Genomic DNA, 9,351 nt, shown 5'->3' on the forward strand with positions numbered 1-9,351 from the left:
GGGCTCAGTACTCACTCAATCGATTTCCCAATCGATTGATTTCAGCCCAGGGTTCAGTTTTCACTAAAAACCTTCATCCAAATCGATTTCCCAATCGATTGGCTCAGTGAAAATCCTCAGTTTGAGTTAGATGATTGATTGCTCATTAACCTATCAATGTCTTGATGAGTTATGTATTAATTAAGGGATTGAGAACTTTATTTTGATTTCATTTTTAATTGGCAAGTATGATATGAACTTTTCGCATATGGAAAATCCTGTTAAGGTGTATGCTTAGTTGAAAAGTTATTTTGAGCATTTAAAAACTTAAATGTTATGTGTTACCTGTTAATTTCGGTTGGTGACCCTTTACAATTATTGTGGAAATCTGGGCTTTGCCCTCAGATGAGAGTCAGGACGATCCTACCGGTTCGTACCCTACGGACGAGAATGGAGATGGGAACGCTTGACTGCAGCTACGTTAGGAGGATCTCACGGGGCGCATGGAGATCACTCAAGGTGTTTAGTTGTTTTGTAAAATGATCAGACTAGGTTGACACAGAGGGAACTGATGTCTTTCCTTTGGGTTGCGTTTACTTTTAAACTGGAAGACTGTACTACTTTTGTTATGTAAATATTTTGAATTCATGGATTGAGATATTTTTCCGCTGCTTGAAAATTATAATGACTTAATTACTTATCCAAAGGTGTTACCTTGTTTATTTCTCTGTTTTATTTTAATTTCTTTTGAAAAAAAAATACACCCTCGCTTTGAAAAACGGGGTGTTACACGGTTGATGACTTGCATTGGGTTCTCAATGATGTTGTGCCATATGTGATTATTTTGTTGTTGCCACATACTCTAAATAATCATTACCATAGATACCACCTGTGTATGATTAAGCATCTACAAAAGAGCAAAAAACCACAATTGAAGCTGAGTTTGGTCCAACAGTGGCCGCCTGCACCGTATCTCTAAACCTACGTTGCTGCCAACAATTCCTACCATTGCTGCACTAAACGAGAACATGCAAACTATCTTCGATGCACCATCACAAAAAACACAGTGTTGCACAAAATTCCGCAAGTGTACGGGTTTGACAAGTAGTAGTATATTAGATCATCGTATCCACATAGATTAATTTAACAACAACCAAACTAATCAATATTTTATATTATTTAGACTAATAAAAATTATTGTTGGTTCGCGATAACGAAAACGTAACGTTAGCATAAAAATTATAATGAGAGTATATAACAACATAACTTTGAATTAATGGAAAGAAAACCTAGGGTCATAGTTTTATATGAATTATTATCACACTTTAAAACTATTAACAAAGAATCTTAATTCAATTTAATATTCTTTTCCTTATAAACTATATTGCAAATTTAACTTTTGTCCCCATAACAAAATGTTTTTAGATATGCCACTAACTCCACTTTAACACGTTCTCTTGACCTCTATATGTGTGTGATTTGTTTCAAATTTCAATTATCTGAAATTCTTAATTGAGAAAATCCGCTCTGGTACAGTATAAGCTGAGAAACTACCAATCAAACTATGCAGTGGATTCATTTAATTAGAGTTGATGATTTATTTCTTAATCGAACTTTGAGTAAAAGTCGTTGAATGACTGCATATATTGTTGTTCAACTGTTTGACTATCCGAGATCCAAAGTTGCTTTTTCCTCGCCTGATGGAAACATGTGTTGATCATGGTTAGTAGTCTTTCCAAGGATTTTTCTAGGAAACAATTATCAAAATTGGTTTCGTTTGACACCCTAAACTCCAAATTAATATAATTTTTATTTTTTTATAATGAATTTTTTTCAACTAAAAGATATATAAACTTTCAAACATTTTTAACAAGTCACATTAATCTAAAATTTTCATTAAACTTAGCAACTAGAAATCATAATATTAGACAACAAAATCCTGTAGTTTAATAATAAATGCAAACGTAGTTTAATAAGTTTAACAACAAATGCAAACGTAGTTTAACAACAAAATCACACACATAAGTTTAATAATAAATGCAAACGTAGTCCAACCCGATGTCACTATCAAAGCGGAAGTTCTCAAAATAAAAGACGTTAACAAAAAGGCAAATAATAAAAGTCTTCAAGACAAGACGACTTTCTACACTTTGAGAGTATTAGTCTTCACCTGTAGTTTGTAGCTCGTATGTGCCCATTGCAAACGCCAAACACAAATAACGAGGGGTGAATTTTGAAACCATGTATTAGTATAAGATAAACGAGGAGAACACACAAGTAGTCAAATTAGCACAAACATGAGAAGCATTCAAGAGTACAATATCAAAGGTTAATTTAATTCGATCACAATAAACAGTCACAAAAATGAAATGTTATGCATGTCCTATACTCTATACTTCCTCATCATTTGGTACCATTCTACTTTGAAGTACTTGGTTATGAGGTCTAATACTATACCACTACAAGAGTGGATGGACAATTCATGAATGACCAAATCCTCATAGATCCCCTCAACTCAACCTGAGACACATATATGCGACGGTCGGGGTACTCTTGTGTTGCATGGTAGCTCCCGACCTTCCACTAATCCACTTAGAAATTCCCCACTAGAGGTACCCCCAAGGTCTATCAGTCTTACCTGACAGTTCGACTGTAGCCCTCCACAATCAGATTCATTTAGTTGTACTTTTCTGAATCACTAGGTTTGTCAAACCCTCTATAACACCCTAAACTCCAAAATAATATATAATAATTCATACAAGAATTTTTAATATTTTAATTCGCAGCGGATAATGAAAATTTGTTTTTAAGAAAATACAACTTTTATAACTAATTTAGGATATCACAATTCTCAAAATTAAAAAGAAACGATTTAAACTTTTTTCACTCATAAAACAAAGCAATCTCCATAAACTTGATTTAACTATAATTTCTTAATTCCAAAAGTTTACTTGTACTTATAAGATTTTCATCTAAAAAGTTGTTTCTAATTAAATAAATAAAAATACACTTATGACTATCATTTCCGATATCACCTATTAGAGCGAAACTTCTCCCAAACCTGAACTTCAAGACTCATTAACTTGTAATAATTGCGATTTCGCAAACGCAGGGCCAAGCCAGTCAAACACAAACAACGAAGGAGGTGAGTTTCGAAATCATGTTAATAGTATCATATAAGTAAGAAGAACATGCAAACAATCATAATAGACCGTATCATAATCACATTACGATATATCAAAATATTTAAGTAAATAGTATCATATTACAACATCAAATTCACTCAAGTAAAATAATCATCTCATTATAATATGCATCAAATCATCTAAGAGTAATTATTATTACTTTTGAAATACATCAATCACCACAAAACAATCACAAGGAAATGCAATGCTATGCATGAGCTTAGACTCTACTTCACAATGTGGTACAATTCTAACTCTGAAGTACTTGGTTAGGAGGCTTAATACTATGCCACCATCTTGATGGACTGACAATTCAAGTTGGTCATGTCCTCACAGATCCCCTCAACTATACCCGAGACACATATACGTGATAGTCGAGGTAAACGTGTATTGCGTGGTAGCTCCCGTCATTTGGAATGCTACCTCCAAGTCACCTAGGAATTCCCCACCCGAATACCTTCAAGGTCTAACAATCTTGCCTTAAAGCTCGACAGCAGACCGCCACGATCAGGCTCATTCAGTTGTACTTCTCCGGAATCACTAGGCTTGTCAGGCCCTACCTATATGATGAAAAAATAATCTTCACTTTACAAATTCTCAATATTTAGTTTCTCCTCTCGTTATGGTACTCCATTAAGACCTTCATCTCAAACACAAATTGGAATCACAATATTCTCATCATAATTTATAACATCACTATCATTAATCACACATCATCATCATCATCATCACATAAAATTATCACAAATTTATAGCATGACTATCATCACTCATACAGCAACACCTATATTTATAACAAATTTATCACATCACCATTATTAATCATATTGTTAGAAATAATGGCCTGTATTAGTTAAAAATATGAGAATTATTAAACAGATTATCAAAGATCGGTAGCGGAATATATTCAGGAACAAAGATTCACACAGTTGCAAATATTATCAATATATGAGAAAAAATACAATGCTTATCCATAATATTAATCAATACAGAAATTCATTAATTCATACATTCAAGAATAAGCATTTATGTAATATCAAAAAATAAAGAGAAAGGATAAGAAACAAGTGCACCAAGATTTATACTGGTTCAACTATCAGTTTGATAGCCTACATCCAGTCCTGAAATCCAACCATATTTCACCCTTTCCAATAGAATGATTTGAGAACGTTTTACAGATTGTCCAGCTCACACAAGGCCTATCTATCCAACTCACTCACTTATATTTCTATACCACCTGATCCTTGGAGTTAATCGCCAAACTCTCACAAGATCTAGGTGAAACTTCTTCTTGATGATCTCACACCAACAAAGGGAGCTACCAGTTTCCTTACTGGATTTCTAAAACTTCAATTACAGAAAATTGTCTTTCACAAAGATTTAAAGAGTATCAAGGACTTTGACTCAATCACAATATAGGATCTCACATAAAAGTATTTAGCCAAAGAATATTTGTGTGTTGTAAAAACTTTTCTCTCAAAGTGTTTATCAAAGTTATTCAAGTGTTATCCAAAAGTTATCCAAAAGTTTTCCAAAAGTTGTTTTTAAGAGTGATTGAATCTGCTTATATATATTCAGAAAAACATCAGGACAATCGATTGCTCAATCGATTTTATAATGGTTTAAAGCTAGCTTAATCGATTGCCCAATCGACTTTCGTATGTCTTGTTTTTCTTGATTCTTGAACATATAAGCATGAATCGATTTGCCAATCGATTTTTTTGATACATAAATCAGAACTGATACTATGATTGTATCAGAATCGATTGAGTAATCGATTATAGGTGTTTTGTTCAAACAACGAGATCAAAACAATCGATTGCTTAGTCGACTTCATAATCACTGTCATAATCGATTTGGCAATGAGCTGAATCCTTTCTGTAACTTAAACATTTATCTTCAATCGATTCGCCAATCGATTGTGCTGATCACAGTGACTTCGACTTTTACGTCAATCGATTTTCCAATCGATTGTGCTGATCACAGTGACTCAGACATTTACGTCAATCGATTTGCCAATCGATTGTGCTTGTTACAGAACCTCAGCTATTTTGTCAAAATCAATGTGCCAATCGATTTATTCAAAGTGGTTCTGATAAATGATTAACTGCAATCGATTGCCTAATTGATTGCCATAAACTTGTAGTTTAAGAAATCTAATTCAATTGATGTCCCAATCGATTTGTTGGATCACAGAACTTATTCCTGATAAAAAACTTTGTCACAATCGATTTACCAATCGATTGATGCAGTAAATGGTTGGTTCTGTGATTTGCAAATTCGATTGCTCAATGGATGTCCCAATCGATTGTCCAATTGATTGGATTAAGCCCAGAACTCAGGTTTCACTAAAAACCTTTAACTAATCGATTGCTCAATCGATTTACGTAGTGAAAACTCTTGTTCTGAGTCAGACAATCGATTGCCCAATTGATTCATCAATTGACTTATTAGTTGATTGATTTATTTTCATTGGCAAAGACTTAAGTATGAGACTATAGTGATTACTCTACTAAACTAACTACTATGACAACTAATTACACTACACATATTTGCATCTTTCTCAAGCATATCCTCCAACTTTGGTTGATTCCTTGAGTTGCAAGCTTTTGTTCCAAGTGTATAGTGTCTACTTGTTTGCTTGAAATGTTTCTCAATTCAAATCATTAGATCAATCAAATACTTCATATGTATTGTATGTTTGGGAATTAAATCAAAAACATGATCAGGGAAGCTCATGACTTACAAACTCCCCCTTTTTGATTTAATGACAAACACACAGTTTAACCTTGAGATTATTTTAAAATCTCCCCCTGAATTTTTGGAGTGTATGATACATTTCAACAACATAAGCACAACATGTTATCATCGTACAAATAGGGTACATTATTATGTATCAAAATGCATTGTATCAGATATCACAAGTTAGCATTCAAACAGGGCAATATCACATCAGAGCTAATATCACATCAGTAATATCATATCAAAGCATTATGATATCAGAGCATATCAGAACATATATCAGAGCATTACATGATCAAAAAATATAAGTTCAATTTGATACCAATCATGTAATACCACGAGTTAAACCAATCTCCCCGTTTTGTCATTGAATACAAAAGGAAATTACAAGATAGAGTTGATGAAACAAAAAGAAGCATAAGATATATACACAAAAATTACAAAACAGCATATCAAAACAATACTAGAACATGACAAATCAACAAAGAAACTAAAACCTAGTCAACTAATCTAGGGCTGTTCCTCATTATTATCAACGGGAGAAGGAGAGACTGTTGTATTAACCTCAGCAAGTGTCTCCTCCCCATGAGGTTCAGAGCTATCTAGGTTGGGTGGGTTTGGATCTTCTGTTGCTTGTCGGCCTATATCTGCAATATCTTCAAATGACATCTTAAGGCCTAGATGTTCTTATATTGCAGCCACATCCTGAGCGGCGGAATCAAGCGATGCTTGGAGAGTCTTGAGAGATGCCTCTACTCTTGCATTATGAGCAGCTTGAATCTCGATGAATTCCAGCAGCTTCGTTAATGCCACAGAATGTGCTTCGACTGGCTCAGCTTGCTCTGCAGTTGGTTGCGCTTGTTCAGTAGTCGGCTGAGCTCTAGTCCATATACCGTTTATGCGCTTCAGTTGCATTTGGTTAAATATGTATTCACCAAATGTGAGAGTGGTTTTGACAGATTCTTCATTGGCCACAGAAACCTTGAAATGCCTCAGAATCTTCGTAACCAGCTGGGGATACGGGAGCAGTAGCTTGCCTTGTGTTGATTCGACCATATTCAGCAACACAATCCAAGCCCAGCTCATCCTGAGCTCCTTGTACAGTCCCCAAAGCAGGATGATATCCAGCCTCTGTACAACGGCGTGGTTTCCAGCGCGAGGGACTAACATTCGTGTTAGCACATACATGAGCATACGATGATGAACCTTCATCTGACCCGCTGGAAGGGATACCTTCTCAACAAAACCTTCGATCATCAGGTCCTGTATAGCAGTATGCATGTCCACTGATGATTCCCATGCTTCATCATCAGAGGCAGCTTATGTTCTTCCATCAATGGTTTCACCATAGAATGGTAATCCAGTCAGCTTAGAGAATTCTTCAAACGTCATTGAGATTCTCTTGTCCTTTACTTCAGCAGCAAATCCAATTTTTGTGAGCTTGAAAGTAGAATAAAAAGCTCTAATTAATCTTGGATAAATTTCCAGAGAGCAAGAAAGGAAATCCACCAAACCATGAAATCTCAGGTGATTTTGAAACGTGAACCCATTGGAATCAAAATAAGTAAAATCCAGAGTCCTAGCCTCTTGGATTTTTCTTTTTAAGAATGAAGCAGGAAGAGAAGTATCTTCAACTGGTTTACCTTTAGAAGGCAGAACCTTCTTTGGTTGGGGGGAAGTCTTCTTCTTCTTCTGGGTAACTCCCTTCATAGCATCCCCCATAAGTTTCTCAGTTGGAGGAGCATTCCTCTTATTAGTTGGTTCTTGAGAGATGGCAACAGCCTTCCCTTTGTCCTTAGCCAATACCTTGTGAGTAGGTATTGAAACTCTTTTAGCTGGAGCTGAAAGAGGTTGAGGGGAGGGTGTTCTTCCACTTGATGTAGAAGATGAACCTAGTGAAACTGATTCAGAGGAAGAAGATTGAGGTCTAGCAGTTTGTTTAACTCGTGCCATTGTAGTTTGTAGATAGAAGATTGTTGAGATGATTGATTGAGAAGGATTAAGAAGTAGCAGAGGTTGAGTATTAGTGAGAAAACTGAGAGCTGAAGGTGAAAGTGGGTTGAGAAATCGATTTAGGGTTTTTATAGAACTGTTCAGAATCGATTTCCCAATCGATTTTATTTCACTTCTGGGTTTACCAAATCGATTGCCCAATCGATTAGGTTACCGTTGTTTGAAAAGTATCTGTTACACCCACTTCCAACGGCTATAATATTTCTCAACGGACGTCTTGTAAATCGATTTCCAACTTGATTTCGTAATGGATCCTTCTTTACTAAATCGATGTCCAAATCGATTGCCTCATAAGTTCAGAAAACTTCAAATCTCAGCATCGATTTCCAAATCGATTCACATAAGTGCAGGTCCAAAACAAAGCTGATCCAATCAATTTCCCAATCGATGCTCGGGTTTGAAGTTTGAAAACTTCTCAAATTTGTGGATGTCAGAACCAAATAATCGATTATCCAATCGATTCTTTAAAAGATTTTCCAAATCTATAATCGATTTCCCAATAGATTGAGTTAACATAACCTTCAGCATTCTGACTTCTGAGATGTGATAAATCGATTATGAAATCGATTCCAATGTTTGTGACATCGATAAATAAACCACTAAGTACCAACAGTCGATTATGCAATCGATTATCGTGTTTCCAATTTGGCAATTTAAAACACTGTGCATCATAAATCGATTATACAATCGATTTTGTAATGCAGTTTTCCTATCTGGCCACAGGATAATCGATGTAGCAATCGATTTTGTCACATGGATCAGATTTCATTGAGATCTATAATACCAAGTTTCATTCTTATAAAGAAGAAACTGTCCTTGGGCAAGGTTTTGGTGAAAATATCAGCCAACTGATCAGTTGTATTGACATATTCAAGCTTGATCTTGCCCTGTTGATATTGATCCCTAATGAAGTGATGCCTAATCTCTATATGCTTGGTTCTAGAATGCATGACAGGGTTCTTAGTGATATTAATAGCACTAGTATTATCACACATGATGGGCACTGTACCTAGATCAACACCAAAGTCAGAAAGGTGTTGTTGCATCCATAAGATTTGTGCACAACAATTGCCAGCAGCTACATACTCAGCTTCAGCTGTTGAAAGTGCAACACTATTTTGTTTCTTGCTATGCCAAGATACAAGTGAGTTCCCTAATATTTGGCAAGAACCAAATGTACTCTTTCTGTCCAATTTGCAGCCAGCAAAATCAGAATCAGAATAACCAACTAGAGTGCACGTAGATCCCTTAGGATACCACAAACCTAGATTTTTGGTTCCTATAAGATATCTAAATATCCTTTTGACTGCACTAAGGTGGGATTCCTTTGGATTGGCTTGGTATCTAGCACACATGCACACACTAAACATAATGTCTGGTCTACTAGCTGTAAGGTATAGTAAGGATCCTATCATGCCTCTAAACATAGTCA

This window comes from Cicer arietinum, chromosome 2, assembly GCF_000331145.2.
Source record: "Cicer arietinum cultivar CDC Frontier isolate Library 1 chromosome 2, Cicar.CDCFrontier_v2.0, whole genome shotgun sequence".
Classification (NCBI taxonomy): domain Eukaryota; kingdom Viridiplantae; phylum Streptophyta; class Magnoliopsida; order Fabales; family Fabaceae; genus Cicer; species Cicer arietinum.